Source organism: Coptis chinensis, chromosome 5, assembly GCF_015680905.1.
Source record: "Coptis chinensis isolate HL-2020 chromosome 5, ASM1568090v1, whole genome shotgun sequence".
NCBI classification, from domain to species: domain Eukaryota; kingdom Viridiplantae; phylum Streptophyta; class Magnoliopsida; order Ranunculales; family Ranunculaceae; genus Coptis; species Coptis chinensis.
This window is the reverse complement of record NC_141460.1, coordinates 32,252,336-32,272,286: the sequence shown is the minus strand read 5'-3', so window position 1 is coordinate 32,272,286 and position 19,951 is coordinate 32,252,336. Positions and strand designations below refer to the sequence as shown.

Genomic DNA, 19,951 nt, shown 5'->3' with positions numbered 1-19,951 from the left:
TTGTACAACAGACTTATGCTAGAGGAGTCTTCAGTCAATCTTTCCTTTGAAAATATATTTGACAGGAAATCCCGAGGGAATCGGTCATTGATGTCAATAAGAATATCTCCACGCTTGGCAACCGAGGACTTAACTTGAGGTGCATCTTTAGTGGAGACCCCTGCCTGAATAGAATTATTTGATTGCTTAAGAATCATTACTATGTGTGTCACTGGAAGCTATCTCACCCCAATGAAGCTCTGATAGGATAGATATAGGGTCCTCACATTGCTTAGAAGTTACTTTAACTTCTAAGCAATAGAACTACACAATAAGAGAGAATATAAACAAAAGAAGAAGGGCAGAAAAATGAAGGGTTGAACAAGTATAAAAATGTTGCAACAGTGACCTTACGAGAAACTTTGGCAAACTGTGTCCCGTTACTTACAGAATCTCCATCTTTCTTAAACCAATCGACCTAAGAGCGAAAAACGTTGTTAATAAATAGACTCTTTTATGCATTTAAAATAATATAATAGAGATAGGAATTGCAGAAATAACATTTGTCTTCACGTAGACGATGAGGCACCATTGACTCTCAGCTTGACTTTAAGTCATAGTTCAAAGTCAACAATATAGTTCACTAATTGCAATTCATGATGATTTAACTGTCAACACTTTATATAAGAGCCTGATTGTATTCAGAGAAAAAGATGAGAGCTGATCAGACATTCAGCTTACTTGTTGTTGGTGGTTGCCATACACTGGATAAGTCCCATATGCTCCGCCAGATGTGCTGGAGTTTGGAAGTGGGTTGCAGCATACCCATATCCTTCGAAATCTGACTTCCATAATATGTTCCACTCTACTGATTTCCACGATTCACCCTCAACTAGCAAACAAACATAAAAGAATCATCGCAAAAACTGATAACAGAGTGAAGATCAGAAACAGTGAAGAAAAACAGCTTTGTAACCATTTTGTCAGTTTCATTTTATTTTCCTTCTCTTTCTTTGTAAACAAGAAAATCACCTAATCTGGGGAACCTTTTGCATTTCAGTCGCAAATGCCATGCTTAGTTGACTTTCATCACCATGCTAAAACAATACATAACAATTACTATAAGTTAAAAACTGAGGAAAATACGAAAATAAACCAATCACTTGATGACTACAGGATGAGATGACCTTTTTAAAACACCTGCAGGCTCTATACTGGATACAATAAGTTAATAACAGTGCATACAATGATTTTCAAGTAGGATTGAACTTGAAAGTTGAACACTTGTCTAACATGTCAAAAGTGCGCATTAATCAGAATCAATGTAGCACAACTCATGTAGGAAGCTTTCAAACTTTCAAGAGCTCAAAACACTTTGTACAAAATTTCAAACCAAATTGTTGCTGCTGATATGAAAAACGTCTCACTAGCCCCCTTATCCTTCAAAGGAACCATTTCACATCCAAAAGTGAACAATTCTAAATTTCCAACAGAACCACCGATATCCGACACAGCTATGAATAATGTTCAAAGCCTTCACCATCTAACTATCCCCAAATGATCCCAATACCACCATTCAACGGTGGTCACCTTAAAAGGAATATCACTTCTACCCATTCAACTCTTTCCAGAATTATATCCTCTACCAAATCATTCCCCATAATTTATATTTAGTGTTCCCTCTCTTATCCAAACCAATCAACTAAAAAAACATTTGGAAAGGTAAAAGAAAAGTCTGCGAGTGGGTATTTCAGAAAAGGGACAATAGTAGCAGGCAAAATAATCAATTGTTAGACATTGTATCCAGTTCAATTATGATGTTCACTAAAGGCTGATAAAACTTCACCTTTAATCATTTAAATTGATAAAGTTTGAAAGAAGAAGTAAATGACACAATATAAAAAGAAAATACATGAACATAAAACCTTACTTTGTCAGTCAAATCAACAGCCATGGCCTCTCCGTATCTTTGAATGAGATCATTAAAATGGCGTTGAACTATTTTAGGCTAGAAATAAAAGATTTCTGCATATCATTATAGAAGCACTGTGTTGGAAATACTACAACATTCATATAACAAAATAAAATAAATAGTCACATACTGTTTCTTCATAATTGACGATTTTGATCCGTGGCTTGTAGCTCAAATCCACGATTTGCTCCCAAAGAAGTGGAATTGATCCTCGAACCTGGAACACAGATTCTCAGCATCCGTTATGAAGAGAGGAACTTATCTATCCATGAATAAACATAATGGAAATCTAGTATATCTTCTGTTGCAAATGACCCGCATATGTAAAGAAAGTTTGGAGCAATTTCTCATGTGTGAGGTATGGACAGCTTTATCCCAAAAAAATTCTGAAGTTACCAATGCTTAAGGTGGAACTGCTAGATACAGTATACATGTAGTTACCGGGAACCATTTCCCAATCAACTAGCGGTTTCCTAGGAAACCCCCTCCGGTTTCCCAGAAGATCTCATATCGCAAATAGTTAGGAAACATATTTCCCTAACCTAGGGAGCTAACATAAAGCTTTTTCTTCATTAAAATATAAAGATTGCAAGATTTTACACTGTGTGCAAATAACATTAGAGTTTGCAAGAGGTACAAAAAAAGTAGCTGCAAAAATGAGTACCTAAAACCTTCAATCTCCAACAATTGCTCTGTCTCAATAAAGTTAGCAGTGTCCCCTTCAAGGTTAGCTCCTCGTCTCCACATTCTTGTTCCTAAAATTCCACTAACCATGTCAAGATTAACTAAGTTTAGGAGTGCTTCTATATAGCCATAAGACTTTAATGTATATCAACAGGTTTCACTCCTTGTACCTAAACGCCTTGTGCACCTTTTTGAGATTAAAGTCATTTTAGTAGGAGTGTCTTTAAGATTTATCTGTACAGTCTGAAAACCTAAGACTCGGTTAAGTGAAACAACTTTTTCTCGTGTGGCGATAGCTCCACTGGTTTTGACTACAATCTTAAAGACCAACATTTATAGCAACTACAGAAGTACAAAAGTGGAAAACAAAATGCTTGGAATCATAACCAGTAATACTCTTTAGGATACTTCCTTGTACTGGAGGAATGATGAATGCATCAAGCTGCAAAAACAAAAAAAGAAAAGTACTTTTTTAGTCCTATATAAGAATAATTGCATTCTTAGCTCACCCATATGAGAATAATTTATAACTTTATACTAAAAATATGTATAACCTTACACTCGATTAGCTCTTCCAACAAACTCCTGTTCCAAACAAATCAAGGATCAGCCTGGTATGCATACCAAACGTTAGCTCCTCAAGCAAATCAATAAATGGTGAATTTATCATGTGTCAGAAGTGAGCACGGATTGTCGGGTTGAATGAAAGAAATTATGACCGACTAGGAAACTGTTGCAATAGACTATACCAACAGACCTGTTTCCAAAGTGGTTTCCTTGCCTTAGCATTAGTTCTTGGAGTCGCATGTTCCACTCATTCACCTGTAGAACGCTTGACGATGAATGAAGTCGTCATTCAGTTGCATCGAATTAGGGAGCATCATGAAGGTATTAGGAGTCATTTTAATCAGCAGCAGGGCAAGTTGGCCACTCTCGGTTGGAAGCAAAAAATGGGACTGTTGCCAGTCTTTTTAATCTGGCGTCAAATGGACCTAATCTAGACAGTCTAGATTGCAGTCTCTATGCATCTCTGTTTCTGCCCCGGTGATGAACAATTAGGATGAATGATTTTGTAGGTTTCCTTTTCCTCAATGCATTTCAAGTTTTCAACTAATACCAAATACCAAGTGTTCCAAATTGTTTTTTCATTTAATAGTTAGATGACAGTCGTGACACATATAATTGCAGAAACCGCTAATGACTGATGTCATTACTTCATTGTTGGTTTTCTTGCCTTTGCTGTTCGAAATTGGACATCTGTAGTCTGTACGCATTTTGCATAGCAGCCACATTATAAAACCATGTCATTATGAGCGTTGGCTGCCAAGCTACCAATAGTCCAATACCAATAGTCCACTAGGGCCACTTTGTGGAATAACACGAACAAAAAAACTAACAAAAATGAAAAGGCCTTAAAAGCCGAATAGGACAAGTTGTACCAGCGTCTATGAACAGGACCTACGACCATCTCAATCTGACCCTTCATCAGTCATTTTACGTATTCAAGCATGCTAACTTCCCTGTTCGCTGCAAGCTGGTAGACATCAGAAGCCGCACACCATCAGACTGCAGTTTGACACAATATACAGCATATAATCTGAACCTAATAAGTGAAAATATTCTCATACTAGTTGCAGTCTACTTTAAAATACTGCTTAAAGGACTCACTTTAATGTAAGGTCTGTTTCATACGAATAATACAACCCCGGTGTTGATTCCACTGTCCTTAACAGGCTCATAAAGTAAGCCTCATCTCTTTTATGCAGAAAAGCAAATTCGCTTCTTATTCAAATAATTGTCCAATCAAACTACAGGAACGATTGAATTTAAGTGCACACAGAATACAGATATAAACCTAGACTTTTGTCTCCCCCTCTTCTGAAAGGGAATTAAACCATGAAGTATGAAGTGGAAGTAAGGAGGCCTTTCTCCACATATACAAAAGTTATTACTTCTTGACAAGATGAAAGCCTCAAAATCCCATTGCAGGCCATAAACTTCATAGACATTACTCGAAAAAAGGGGAAACCAAGATAAGTGCCAACCTCCTTGCTAGAAGTTATTACAAGTAAATATGTTCCTGTACCAAAAATATGGTTAAAAAGTTCTTTTTTCAACTGACTTCACCAATATGACCAGGCACATATCAGCCCATCCATCTTACTAGCATAATAGCTTAATAAAGAATCTAAAGTAACAATATGGTAGAGAGATTGCATTAATGTAAGATGATAAAAACTATAATAGCACACTAGCCTAGTAGTCTCCTATTATACTATTGCAATTTTTCCAGTGGACTACAAGATAAAAAATTAACTAATATAAGGAATCCATCCAAACTTACCAGCCATTAGTCTAATTGTTCCAACCACACCATAAATTATAAAAACTTTATTAGTCCACTGGAAAGCACAGCTCATCCATGTAGTTTGTCTCTAGGACCTTCTTGTACTGGTCCTCTAACAAGGACTTGCATTGCTTCCTGATACGAACACGGACCTGGGAAAATCGAACATTATGTGATCAGAATACAGTATATATAGAGGCAGCAAGATACAATTCTCTGTCTACCAAATAAAATACAATTCACTTGCAAATAATGCAGATTATGCCGCTTATTCACTTCTCTGTCTAACAAATAAAATACAGTTTGAAGTGATCAAATGAACTATTGCGAATCTCGCTGACGAAATGCACCAAAGATCGACTAATGAGCTGGTCAGGAAGCTTTCAAGCGCAGAGTAAAATCAAACTAGCATGACTCCAGCTGCAAGGGTTCATGCCGACTGGAAGGTCATTGAAGAAATAAAAGGCTTTCAACTTCTATTGCCTAAACCTTGATCATTTCCAACTTCAGATATTCTGACAACAGAAATACTAAATGTTGTGTAACTTATTGTATGATGGTCCCGGTCTACGCTGCACTTCATTGCAGCTTAAGTATTGGTTACCCCGAATGAAGAGATGCTCATTGTTATCAACTTCAGAATGCTCCAAGTATTGTGTGCAGGTGCACACCTCATGTAAGACTAAGATAAGAGGTTAAATCAAAGAAGCTTTGAGGTTCCAGTGTGAGCTTGAACCATGCAGTATAGGCCACACTTGAAATTTTTTATGTATAAGTAGACCTGTCCTTTTGAAGCATATTTATTGAATAAATTGAAATTAGAAGTTTGAACAAAGAAACTGAAGTCTACAAAACCCTACCTGATACCATCAGCCTTTCGGCGAGTATCGTTAGTTCTATGCACACCACAACTTGTCTTTTACTCTCTCTTTCTTTTACTTCTTGCAAGAAGCTTTCTTAATACGGACAAGAATCTTGAAGTCTGTCCCTCTTAAAATGCTCAGGCTTGAGGAACTCCTTGAGAATGCTATAAAATGCATATATCCAAGTCAAGTTCACAATGTATGTGTGGTGGACAGAAAAGAAGATGAGGTTTCTGATATCGTTACTCTGTACAAGTGATTTCTCATTTAATCCGAGTCCGTTAGCTATAGATGGTTAGTTCAGGAATGCTACAAAACTATATTTTGTCTTTGGAACGAAGAATCCCTCAACCAGAAATGGTTGTGAACAACTTCAAAGAGAACTCGATACTTCTCTTTTAAACAGAAGAATCATTCTACCAAAAACGCTCAATGTATTGTACATAAGAAGCGCTTTCTGTGTTGCCTAACCAGAAAGCTTGGTCAGTTAGGTTTCCTATCTGTTATCGTCTCTCTTACCCTTTAAACATCACTTCACCTTCACTGCCCAACATAAATGTGTAATGAAAAAAATGCTGATTGAAGAGAACTTTCATACTCAGATGATGATAATAGGATCAACTAATGAGCTGGTCTGGAAGCTTCCAAGCGCACAAAAAAGTAGGTACCTCCCACGTTGCAATGGTGTACGTGGCCTGGAAGATTATAGAAAATATAAGAAGTCTTTGACTCAGTAACTCTTCTTTCCTAAACCGTCATTTTCCAACAATAGGTAATCTGAGAACTGAAATACCTGATGTACCTAAGCCAAAAATTCTCATGGACCCAGCACACGCACTTCAAATGCTATCAATATACAGGCCACACATTTCATGCAAGGCGAGATCGAGGTTCAATTGATGAGACTTCCGTGCTCCAAAGATCAACTTGAACCATGCAGTATAGGCAACACCTAAAAAGTTATGCATTAGTATACTGCTTCTAATACCAGTTTTTGTGAAGCAAAGAGTAAATTATTAGATTAGGAGGATGCTAGGACTACAACAACATACCTAAGAGGCTGAGACCTCCTCCTGCTTGGTAGTATAGTTCGCGGTAGGGCTCCATGAAGTCAAGGAGTAGAAGCCATATGGGGTGCGGCAAAGCGCTTTTTCAGTCTTCCTTCACGCCTGGCATAGCTTTCTTGTGCTTTTTTGCAGTCTTCCTCCAAGGAAACAAAAGAGAGAAGAAACTAACCTGTATCAACATGCCATGTCCATGTAGTATAACTTCCAACAATTTCTTGACATTCTCGCATAGTTTGCATGGACATAGTATAGGATTTCCCTTACCAGCATCACATTGATCATCAAAAAAATTAATACAAGCAATACGGCATACATAAATTCCTTACAAGAATTTATTTACTAAGAGAAAAGTCTTATATGTCGAATACGAATAAAAGTAATAACTACGTCAAGTAATAAAAGTAATCACTAGCCAAAAGGTGATTTCAATAACATTTAACCTAAGAAAACTAATAGAATCTCCAAATCCTTGAAAGCTAGCTATCTCCAGAATCTTCTAACTAAAAGTGATGATCCAAAACCTACAAAGCCAAAATGAACACCTTAAAGAGTTTGACTTTATCATTTTTCCATGATAGGTTTGATTGTCAGCAAAACAAAGGCATACTATTTAGCAAATAATTTCTAAAAAAGAAAAACAATGTAAGAAAATACTCACCATGCACCAAAAGTCTCGCTCCCAAATGCCTTTAACCACTTCAAGTTATACTCAATGAGAACTGTTGAATAAAGTCAAGTAGAACCGAATGAAGGTCTCTTATTTCATCTTTGGTATATGTTGCTATCTTCCCCAACTCTTGGATCTAAATTAGAGAAGGAAAGAAAATGTAACTAATATATTATAAGGCATTAATATTCTAATTTAATTATATGACAAAGAAGTATATATGTGTTTACCTTATTTGTTAAAGATTGAGAAGGATCCCTAAGAAAGTGTCTCATAAACATCATAACGTAGTAGGCACATTCTACACCTCTTGGTTGTTTTGGGCACTACACAAGACAAATAATAAGATTAGTCATACTTACTTGGAAGGAAAAAGTAATAAAAATAAACGAATTTGGCTTTGTTTACCTTGACCACTTGCCAATTTGGTCCTGCCATCATTCTTTTTCCTCCAACATAAGTGAAAGCTCTAATAGCACTACAGAAAAAGAAATTAAATTGGGTATACACATATTCATATAAGACCTTGCTGCAAACATTTGGAGATCCAAGCTCACATTGCATTCACTTCGGCGAGGGGCACACGCATTAACACAACATATACTAAAGGAGGATGCTAGCGAGAAGCATCATGTAAGACAATACGAGTTTGAATATGTTTCTAATAAAGTTGAGAACTTAAAGGGTTGGTATTTTAAAGGAAAAAGATTATAATCATACAAGAAAATACATGAAACACATAACTTACTTGTCAACAAGAACTTTTATTCTGAATATTGGAGTCGGATTTCAAGAAGAATCCAACCAGTAAACTTGTTGTGATGATATATCAATAACAATCAATACCCAATGCCTCCTACAATGAAATAAATAGATAATAATTAATCCATAATGTATAGGGTATAGTTATTTAAGTAATAAATATGATTAAGAGACAAACAAAACACTTACCCCAAATTGTAAGGAATCAATAGAATTTGATTCCACCTTACATAACCTAATCTGTGTTGCAAATGCTAAACTTTCTCCCCATCATCATTCCCATAGTTTGTGAAGTTAAAAGGATTAGCAAATGTGTATCTTTCTTGAGAACTCATGAAACTCCCATAAAGATATCTAAAAAAATAAAAAATAAAAAATGTTACGATAATTGCATCTACTAATCAAATACAAATGTTTAAAGCAGCATGCAACTTTAGCTCACTTCATGTTTGTAGTCATGCAGCTGACACTTAGCCAATCCATACTGCAAATATCCAACAAATCAGATTTTTCAATGGAAAAATGGCCTAGCTCAATCTCTTCCCCGAAAAGCTCCCTTTCTATAGGGATGACAATATTATCAGACGATTCCATCGTGTTGTCAAGCATATCGCCATATTCTCTGATACTACGTTCCATCTCATCAAGTGTTTCCTCCTTTTCCTATGTGAAATAATCAAAATATTGACGGGCATAACATAGATATGGACTTATATCATTGACGCTACTAGAAAAAAAAATAAAAAGCACTAAACTATACAAAAGAAATTGAAATTGAAAACCCAAAGAAATTGAAGAGAATAAAAGGAAAAGGGCACAAATTTAACTTGAATAAGCTAATTCACATGGATAGAACTTCACAACTTATTATTATAAACATCATCGCTAAATCTAGAAAGAAAAAAATCAACTCATACTTTCAAATCGATTGAAGTTTAAATAATCTAAAGTCCTGCCAAAACTAGTTGCATCTGCGAAACCATTAGGTTATGAGGATGAAACTTAAGTTAAGTTAAGATCTTCAAAAAAAGAAGTTTACAATGCAAAACACTAATACAATTGACACAAATGAAAATGTTAAAAGTGGTTGGAAACTTGTCAAGTATCATTCAACTTATAAACAGTATGGGAGTCACAACAAGATTTGTGGAAAACTGGAATATTGCACTTAGAGCAAGACCTAAATAACAACATGCTATCATTTTTTAAGCCATTGGATATATTGCTGGATTAATGCAAGTGCTACCCAATCAAATAGATAACAATTTGCATCTTCAAGAAACCATCACACACACCAAGATTGAGAACATTACTAATTTACTGTAGCCAAACTTTAGAAAAACGTGTTACTCAAATCAATATAGAATATGGAGCATAAGTAAGCTGCATCCATTGGAAGCAAGTCTTTGAATACAAGAATGCTCTGAGAACTTGAGAAGGAAGCTCATTTGAAGATAGTTGCAATTGCTTCTTCAACTTAGTTAGGCCGATACATAGTAGGGCAGCTATGTGTTGTCATCTTAAATATTGCTATATAGATAGTTCAGTTAGTGCATTTAGACATTTAAGACATTTTACTTTCATTACTGTATAAGTTCAATATTACTACCGAGGGAGTGAGTGTTCTATACTAAAACAGGGGAAATAGGCCACAACCGCCTGCACCACACTGCCTTTAGTGGCTAAGTGCCATCAACGCCATGGATTTTATAAAAGGGAATTGACACTGTTAAATATAGTTTATTAAAAACTAGTACTCATTGGAAATATGATTTACGGTAAATTCAATCTTCCTACAAGCAATCAAACACATCACAAGTGTGCAATTGCTTGCTTATCTTTTTAATGGAGAAAACATGTTTTTAAGCAGTTAAACAGTTATATAAAATAATTTTTACTCCAATAACATGTTACAGGGACTTGTGTTATTAATAGGACAATATGAACCGAAAATCTGTTTGCTGGAGAAAAAAATAACTGTATCCCCCGAAATATGACCAATCAAATAGATAACAATTTGCATCTTTAGCAAGCAACAATTCACACTTATAAATTATGTGTAATTACTTGATTATGAGTGTCCATTGACATACATTCTGCCAATAACATCAGTCTGTATACTGGTTAAATCAACATAGTATTAGTCGTTCAAGCTATGAAAGCATAAAAGTCATGTTTCTCCACCAATATTGTTTCTAGAATAGCGGCAAGATAAAACTCAATACTACCCAGGAGGCACAACAACCCGAGTTTATACAAAATGAAATAACTTTTCCTCCTAGTCGTTCTAGAACCAATTTAGATTGTTCACCAAACTCAAATAATAATTAACGGCACATAGTGTTTGATTACCAATGTACTAGTTTTACTTATTTACTAGATTAACCTATCTAATGCTATGAGTGCAGTGTGAACATTTCCCTGCCTTTCATTGGTACTTTCCTCTATGTAAATTTACTATTTGTACTGGGGAATGCTAGAAATGAGATTGTTCCTAGAAAAACCAATTCTTCTTTATGCAAAAGTCTATAAATAACAATTAGTAAATATATGGGATTATGATCATATGAAATAAGCTAAATACCTGTGGAGTACTAATTTTAAAGTTAGGCAATGCCTTCTTACTTTTAGCCACAACACCAAAATCTTTTATCTGCATGAGTATAGTAATAAATCTAAGTCATATATTAAAAGTACAAAATGCATATAAAAATACAATAATGTAAACTTTGACCTGTTTGCCTTTGTTATCCTTTCTAGCCTTCTCTAATCCAAGTAAATCATGTTTTTCTTCCTACATGAATAAGGAGAAAAAAAAAATTAGTGTATGCATGTCAACACCAATAATCATTACTTTTTGTCTAATAGTTTACCACATTGCCGATTATCACAAATTCTTTTGGCCACGCCACAAAACTATGCCATGCATCCTTAACAAATCTCAAGTCACCAACCGGTACTGGGAGAGGGAGGTCAAGTTTGATTACAGTGTCAATTTGTACTCAAAAATTGGCTTCTCCTAAAGGAATATCATTAATATTTTCTTGAGGTTGAGTATTCTTGAAAGCTGAGCCTTTAGCAACGATGTTGCTTTCCAAAGTCAAAGCCAAACTACACTTCACACCCTACCAAAAAAAAAAAATAGTAAATCAATATATCAATATATGTACACTAAAAGTAAGAAGTGTTAAGAAGATAAAAATGTTGACCTATTTATTTGATTTTTTATCGTTGCTAGCCTTCTCGGGTGCATCAAAATCACCATCTGCTTCCTACATAAATAAGTAGAGAAAACAACATAATGAATCAAATAAATGAACAAGTGTAAATCAACCAAATACGTCATTAATCTTTCTATGATTCTTTACCACATCGCCGACTATGACAAATTCTTTTGGCCATGCCACAAAGCTGTGCCATGCATCGCTAATAACGCTCAAGTCACCACTTGGTACTGGTATTAGGAGGGGGAGATCAGGTTTCATTATTAAGTCAATTTGTACTCGTACATTGTGTTCTCCCAAAGGAATGTTATGGACTTTTTCTTCTGGTTCAGTCTTCTTGAAAAGTAAACCTTTAGCAACAATGTTGCCTTTGAATCTCAAAGCCAGAGAACACTTAATAGCCTATAAGAAACATGGATATGAGTTAGAGCTTATGCATATATCGTGATAAGAATTATATCAATTTAAAGGATAAGTACCTTGGGTGTACTGAATTCATGATTGGTCGGAGTCTTCTTCATTTTTGGGATACCAGCATCTTTCACCTGCATGTTTAATAAAAATAAATCAATATATGTACACTAAAAGTACTAAGTGCTAAGTGTTAAGAAGATATCGGTGAAAAACATAAAATGTTGACCTATTTCCTTGATTTTTTATAGTTTCTAGCCTTCTCGGATGCATCAAAATCACCATCTCCTTCCTACATAAATGAGTGGGGAAAACAACATAATGAATCAAATGAATGAACAAGTGTAAATCAACCAAATACGTCATTAATCTTTCTATGATTCTTTACCACCTCGCCGACTATGACAAATTCTTTTGGCCATGCCACAAAGCTGTGCCATGCATCGCTAATAATGCTCAAGTCACCACTTGGTACTGGTATTGGGAGGGGGAGATCAGGTTTCATTATTAAGTCAATCTGTACTCGTACATTGTGTTCTCCTAAAGGAATGTTGTGGACTTTTTCTTCTGGTCCAGTCTTCTTGAAAAGTAAACCTTTAGCAACAATGTTGCCATTGGATCTCGAAGCCAGAGAACACTTAATAGCCTATAAGAAACATGGATATGAGTTAGAGCTTATGCATATATCGTGATAAGAATCATTTTAATTTAAAGGATAAGTACCTTGGGTGTACTAATTTCAAGATTGGGCAACATCTTGCTAAGTGTATCCCCATCTTCTACCTGTATGTTTGACAGATATAATTAAGTCCCACAAAGAAAAAAGAAAGAAATCGAATGCGTAACACAAACAAGTCATAATCAGATGCATAACTAAGTTGATACCTGTTGTTTTACTCTATTATCACTTCTAGCACTATTAGATCCAACATTCTCAGGTGGTGGCGACTTATGCATCTCTTTCTTCCTTAATGCACTTTCCTTTTCTAGAAACCTCACCCTTTCTTCTGCTTCCATCCTTCTTGCTTTTTCTTCATGTAGTTGGGTCTCAAGCTCCTATCTATTTCTCTTCCAAGTACGTCTAGGAAGTTTAAAGTATGTTGTTGGAGTTACAAACCTGCCCTCCCCCCTAACTCTACCACTATGCTCCAGGGTTCCTAAAGCCTGAGTAAGTATAACATTCTTTCCCTTAGTTAATAAATTCCCCTCCTTCTCCTTCAATTTCAATTGAGCCTACATGACAGAATTATGTTAATACATTTCAATATTTTATATATAAAAGTAAAAAAGAAATTAACAAAAACTTCAAGAAAACTCACAATTCTTTCTACAATTTCCATAGTAGCATCATTCAGAAATTCACCATTCTTCTTTTGACGATCCCTTAGCCATTTGACACTCCGATCATCATGTTCTACTGAGGAACCGAACTCTTCTTTCTATTAAACATAAACAAAAAACTTTATTAGACTAGAGTATATTCATTGCTACAAACAGTAACATATAATAGGACCTAAAGTATTGGACAAGAGGTGAGGTGATAAACCTTGGACCTACAACCACCTAATCGGACATACAGAATTGATTTGATAACCAGATAGTAAATCAATTAATAGCCTGATCCTACATGAACCAGACACCTAAAACCGCATGACCACCTAAACTCGTGAAGTCAATTAATAACAGAAAATTCCTTCATCAGCTGGATGGCATTGAAAGGAGGGCTCAAGATGTTGCAGAAACTAAAAGAGTGGAAGAAAGTAGCAACTAATGTTTGTGTGCTGTGTTGGCGTGAAACTGAAACTGTAGATCATCTCTTTCATACATGTACAGTTGCGCAAACATTATGTAGTATACTGCTTCAGAAAATAGGATTCAGCAGGCCCATGGCCCATATGTGGCAAGAAGAGGTATAATGGGCTGAAAAAATTACACGAGGTAAAGGCTGCATACAAGATAGTCACAGGTTTACATGGAATGCTTTTGTATACGGGATATGGAAAACGCAAAATGACAAGATTTTTCAGAATAAGCAAGTTGACGCAGACCAGTTAGTAAACTCAGTGATCGAAGATGTAAGAAGACGACTACTGGCTCTTAACATAAGAATGGAGCAAGGACCGGAAGCACATAACTTCATGGAAATGTTGGAGATAGAGGTTGGAGTAAAATAGAAAAAGTATGAGTACTGTAAGTGGATAAGAGCAGAGAAGGAGATACACAATCTGAATACTGACGGGACTCTACAAGGAACAGAGGGAGAATGGGCAGCAGTACTACGTAATGATAGAGGAGAAGTACTTGCAGCAAGCCAAGGCAAGTCAAACATGCAGAATATTGCTTTGATAGAGCTACAGGTCGTAGAGCAAGGAATGAGGATGGCATTAACACAAGGAGTAAGTAAGATAGCGGTACAAACAGACTCAACAAATGTTATAGCGTGGCTGAAAAAGAAAACCAAGTACCCATGGGCAGCAGAGAAGATGATCCAGAAAATTCAAAATATGAAGGAAGAGATGGAGCAATTCAGCATCAACCATGTATATAGAGAAAGTAAAAACCTCGCTTACCGACCAAAAAAAAAAACAAATTAATAACAGAAAATTTAGAAAACTAAATGATTACCATCTCTTCTTCGAGACCAACATAGCCCCGATCTATCGAAATGGTGGTTATACACATTCTTCTTTCTCCTATCAGATTGCAGTTTGCTATACTCCTTTGAATTCAAAAAGACAACAATAACTAAGTATAGTAGGGGATGAACATACATAACTAACTATCACTATGCAATTTGAATTTCATTCATCCTGAGTTTAAACAATTACTATACATACACGAAACTCATCCGTCAATTTTGACTTCACAAACTGTTCCCAATCATTTTGACGAATAAAATCATAAATTTTTGGTGGTTTCTCTAGTAGGCTGCGGTCATTTATGTAAGGAGTAATATATTTCCTAGTCAAATTGGTCTTGAAAGTCCTCCATCTTTCCCCAATGGATGATATGACTTTATCCATACAATTTGGATCAATATCAAATATTTGCTAGACATAAAAAAGCATGTAAGACATCAGCTTTAGGAAGAAGAGCAAAAAACAAATTGTTCATAATATAAAGTACATAGAATTATACGATTATGTACCTGCACTGCTTCCCATAAATCATCTCTCAAATGTTCTGGTAAATCATGCCAAGTTTCAAATTCACTCAATGGTACCTTGGACCTTGCCAATGCACCTTCCAAACCAGCAAGTTTTCTCCGTACTACCCGATTATTTGGCCTTCCTTTTTCATCATAGACAACTCTAATTTTATTTCCATCCCATTTCTTGTTAAGCTCAATCATTATTGTTGTTCCTCTTTTCGTGTTTCCCTTTTTCGATTTTTCGGTTGCATCGTTCCTTTTTCGGTTGTCATTTGATTGGCCATCTTCTTCTGTACCCATGATAACCTACATGGCAAAAATAAAAATGCACAACATATGTTAAATCTATGTAGAAATTTTAGGGTATGATAGATTAACAGTCAATTTTCTAATTTCGGAAGAAAATGGACAGTGAATCAACAATCTAAACAAAAATATAGGAAACTAATGCTTCCCATAAGCATTTCCAACAGCAAAGGCAGAGACTATCTTTACCAAAAAAAAAAAACAGCAAAGGCAGAGAAGTGCAAAATTAAAATTAAAAAACCTGCTTCAGAATTATGACCAAGCAATGACATGAAAATAACAAGATAAACAAGACAATTGAATATAAACAAAGGCCTGAAAGCTTTATTAGTTTTATTTGGATCATCTCAAGCTTCTCCTAAATACGAAAATTCAAGCTACACTATTAGAACTAACATAAAAGAAAAAGAAAATAAAAGATACAATAATCAAATAAATAGAGTTGAAATGTTTCATTTATGGGCTTTTCTTTTCTTTGAAGGCTTGTGAGCAATCCAGATCCCCTCACAATCTTCACGTCCATACATTGATTGTTCATCGTCATTCATATCCAGAGATTCCATATCTGGAAATACTTCGTTGCGAATGTTGTCTCCAATACCATCATCATTGAAGTCATCATCTTCATTCTCATTATCATGATCATAATATCTCTGAGGAGTTGCTAGGGCAATTGACCATTTAGGATCGATCTGATCTGGTACATAGAAAACTTGCTTCACTTGAGAGGCAAAGACGAAAGAATCAGATTTGTACCCAATTCAACCAAGATCAACCAGTATAAAACCCAAGTCATCTACCTTGATGCCATTCTGATTCTCAATCCAATCACACTTGAATAATGGGAGTTTGAACTTAGTGTAATCAAGCAACCATATTTCGGTAATAACACCATAGTAGCAACTTTCTAAAAAGAGTGGATTTTTATCTCTTGCACTTGTTATCTGCATTCCACTGGTAACTAAACTCACTCCACTATTCTGATTGACTCGTGATGCATCACGATCCTTTGTGGAGAAATGGCAACCATTAATCACATAATTGTGATATTTCAATACATGTATATGAGGACCTTGAGCTATCCAACGTAAGGTTTTTGAGACATTGTTACCAGGGATGCTCCTTTCATCTGAAACCTGTGTTCTTTATAAAATTAGTTACGCTTATTATAGTAGTAAATAAAAAATTCAAGTTGTTTAGTAACTCACCCTTTTTCTTAACCAATCACTAAAAGTGCTAATATGTGCATCATGTAACCACTTTTGGCTTTTTGATTGGCGGGGATGGTTTTGCCTTAAGTAGTTCATATGCTCCCTACAAATTATGAACACCAACTCTGGTTAGATATGACAGAAAAATTAGAAAAAAAAATTGAACTCCTCAAATGTATTTGAAATGTCATTACTCGATATAAGGTTCAACAACATTTGTATTGTGCAACACATAACCATGTGCTTCCTCTAAGGACTTCTGGTCGACAACTACCAAATCACCACCTGATGGAGGCTTTCCAGAAACAATCTCCTTGGCTGTGTTGCTTTCAACATGTGGAGTACCAACAACACCCAAATCAGATAAAAACTCACTACAAAACGCAACTGCTTCTTCTGCAATATAACATTCAGCAATGCAACCTTATGGACGATTACGATTTCTTACATAGCCTTTTAAAACCTTCATGTACTTTAACAAAAAGAAAAGGAATATTGATGGAATTTCCTATATTTAACTTGGTATAATTTGAACTATAAATGATATTCGGCAAACTTACCTCTCAAATGGGTACATCCATCAAAAGAAAACTGAACCACAAAGTTGGACTTCTCTCACAAGATGTACGGTTAAATGAACCATAATGTCGAAGAAAGATGGTGGAAAGTATTTCTCCAGAAGACATAATGTGATTACCAATTCTTTCTGAGTTTCACGTAATTTCTGCAAATCGACTACTTTCGCACAAATGGCATTGAAGAAGAAGCAGAATCTAATAATTACATATCTCACATGCTTTGGCAACACAGATCTTATTGCCACCAGAAGCAATTGTTGCATCAGCACATGACAATCGTGGGATTTCAAACCACCTAATTTTAAATCTTCCATTGAAACAAGTGGCCTGAAATTAGATGAGTAACCTTCAAGAACTTTTAGCTCATGCAAGGTTTTGCAAACTCGTAATTTCTCCGCTTTGGATAATGTGTAACAAGCTGGTGGCAGGTATGTTCTCAATCTTTTTCTTTCTGGTGCCAATTCCTTTCTCAAACCCATCTTCTTAAGATCACGACGAGAAGCAACCCCGTCCTTCGTTTTCCCTTAATGTTAAGCAAGGTCCCAATAATGCTATCACAAACATTTTTCTCAATATGCATGACATCCAAGTTGTGTCGGAGAAGTAAATGTCTCCAATACACAAGCCTGAAAAAAATCGACCTCTTCCTCCAACGTGTAACATCATCATGAACAATATTTGCTCTTAACCTTTTTGACTCGTCACTTTTGCCCCAAAAAGTTACAAGTGTTTTAACCTTCTTCCCTATACGCACACCGGTGAGTGGTGTTAGTGCGGATCGAAACTCACATTTACCATTAAACGCCTTTTTTTGCTTTCGATACGGATGCTCTTCCGGAAGATATCTTCTGTGAGCCATGTACACATTCTTCATGCAATGCTTCAATCTGCAAGAATCTGTGTGTTCACCACATATCGGACAAGCATAATAGCCTTTAACACAAGCACCGGACAAATTACTAAATGCAGGAAAATCGTTAATTGTCCACAAGAGAATAGCCTTTAGTGTAAATTTTTGTCGTTGGAAAGCATCATAAATCTTAACCCCTTTCTTCCACAATTTTTTCAAGTCCTCGATCAAAGGTGCTAAGTATATGTCAATGTCATTTCCAGGTTGATGTGGACCCGAAATCAACATTGTCAACATCATAAACTTCCTTTTCATACACAACCACGGAGGAAGATTATAAGTGACCAACACAACAGGCCAACAACTATATTTACTACTAAGAGAGCTATGTGGGTTGATTCCATCTGCCGAAAGTGCTAAGCGAAGGTTTCTTGGTTCTGCTCCAAACTATGGCCACTTATCATCTACTAGCTTCCATGCGGGTGAGTCTGCTGGGTGACGTAGTTGCCCATCAACTTCTCTCTCATTGGCATGCCATGTTAAATTTTTCGCTGTCTTTGCTGATTGGAACATCTTTTCGAATCTAGGGATCGGTGGAAAATACCACAAAACTTTTGCAAGCGAACCATTACTTTGCTCAATCATATTATCCTTCAACTTATATCTTGAAAGTCCACATGTAGGGCATGTCTTTCTGCCACTAAACCCCTTCCGATATAGTATGCAATCATTGGGACACGAATCTATCTTCTCATATTTCATTCCATACACTGCTAATGTCTTTTTAACCTCACGCATAATTTTTGGGCAGTATATTCTCTTCGCTTGGTTGCATGTCTCTCATCATTTGTAACATCTTTGTGAATCTTTTGTCGGACCACCCACTCTTCGCTTTCAGATTGAACAAGTTAACAGTGGCAGATAACTTCGTATACTTTGAACATCCTCTATACAAAGGTTCCTCAGCATCTTCAAGCAACTTCTTAATCATTTCAGGGTTACCCGCATATTGATCTCGCTCGGCCTGAACCAATTTTGCTGTTTTAGCTGCATCCTCTACAGGCTCCCACTCAAAATGATGATGGGAAGGCTCATCTGTATCCATATACGAGGGAGCTGCACTTGTTGTTCTTTCCCCATGCCATGTCCATGTAGTATAACTTTGGCACATGCCATTGAAATACAAATGATTTTAAACGTCAAGTTCCAATTTCTTGACATTCTCGCATAGTTTGCATGGACATCGTATAGGATTTCCCTCACCAGCATGGCCCCGTGCAAACTGTAGAAAATTCTGAACCCCTACTTGGAATTCAATAGATAACTTATCCTTGGACATCTAACCCTTATCCATTTTGAATGTGTCAAAGAGTAATCTAAATGTAAATAGTGTTGTTCACTTAACAAAGTAATCAAAAGGCATTTTTTAATCCCCCACGAATATGCCAGATATGAAATCTAACAAGAACACTACATGACCAGTCTTTATTTCTAATAAAACATTAATAATGCTACATATTATATGGTCAGGGGTTGCTCGGTACTAGCTATTTAATACATATAGACAAATAACGAGGTGAACAAACTAGAATTCATGCATAACCATGTTACTTCTTCATTTTATAGCTTAACTAGACGTACAAAAAACATGTTTTCCTTTTTTTTAGGTAAAACTATATATCAACATCATTGAAAGTAAAACCTATGCTATGAGAATCAAAGTTAACTTACTGAATTAATAGATATTCATGCATATACACAGTAAAGTAACAATACTTGAATTCAATAGAACAACATTTGAAGCGAGTAACAACTAAAACTATAAATGTATGGACTATTGACCAATAAAAAATGGTTGTACTATCCATAAACAAAGGTG

The 19,951-nt window shown here is 35.8% G+C and overlaps 1 pseudogene; it reads right to left on the bottom strand.

The window, feature by feature from the left end:
* Window positions 1-1,007: 1,007 nt before the first annotated feature.
* Window positions 1,008-5,055, bottom strand: LOC147497319 (phosphoinositide phosphatase SAC8-like; annotated as a pseudogene).
* Between the last annotated feature and the right edge of the window lie 14,896 nt (window positions 5,056-19,951).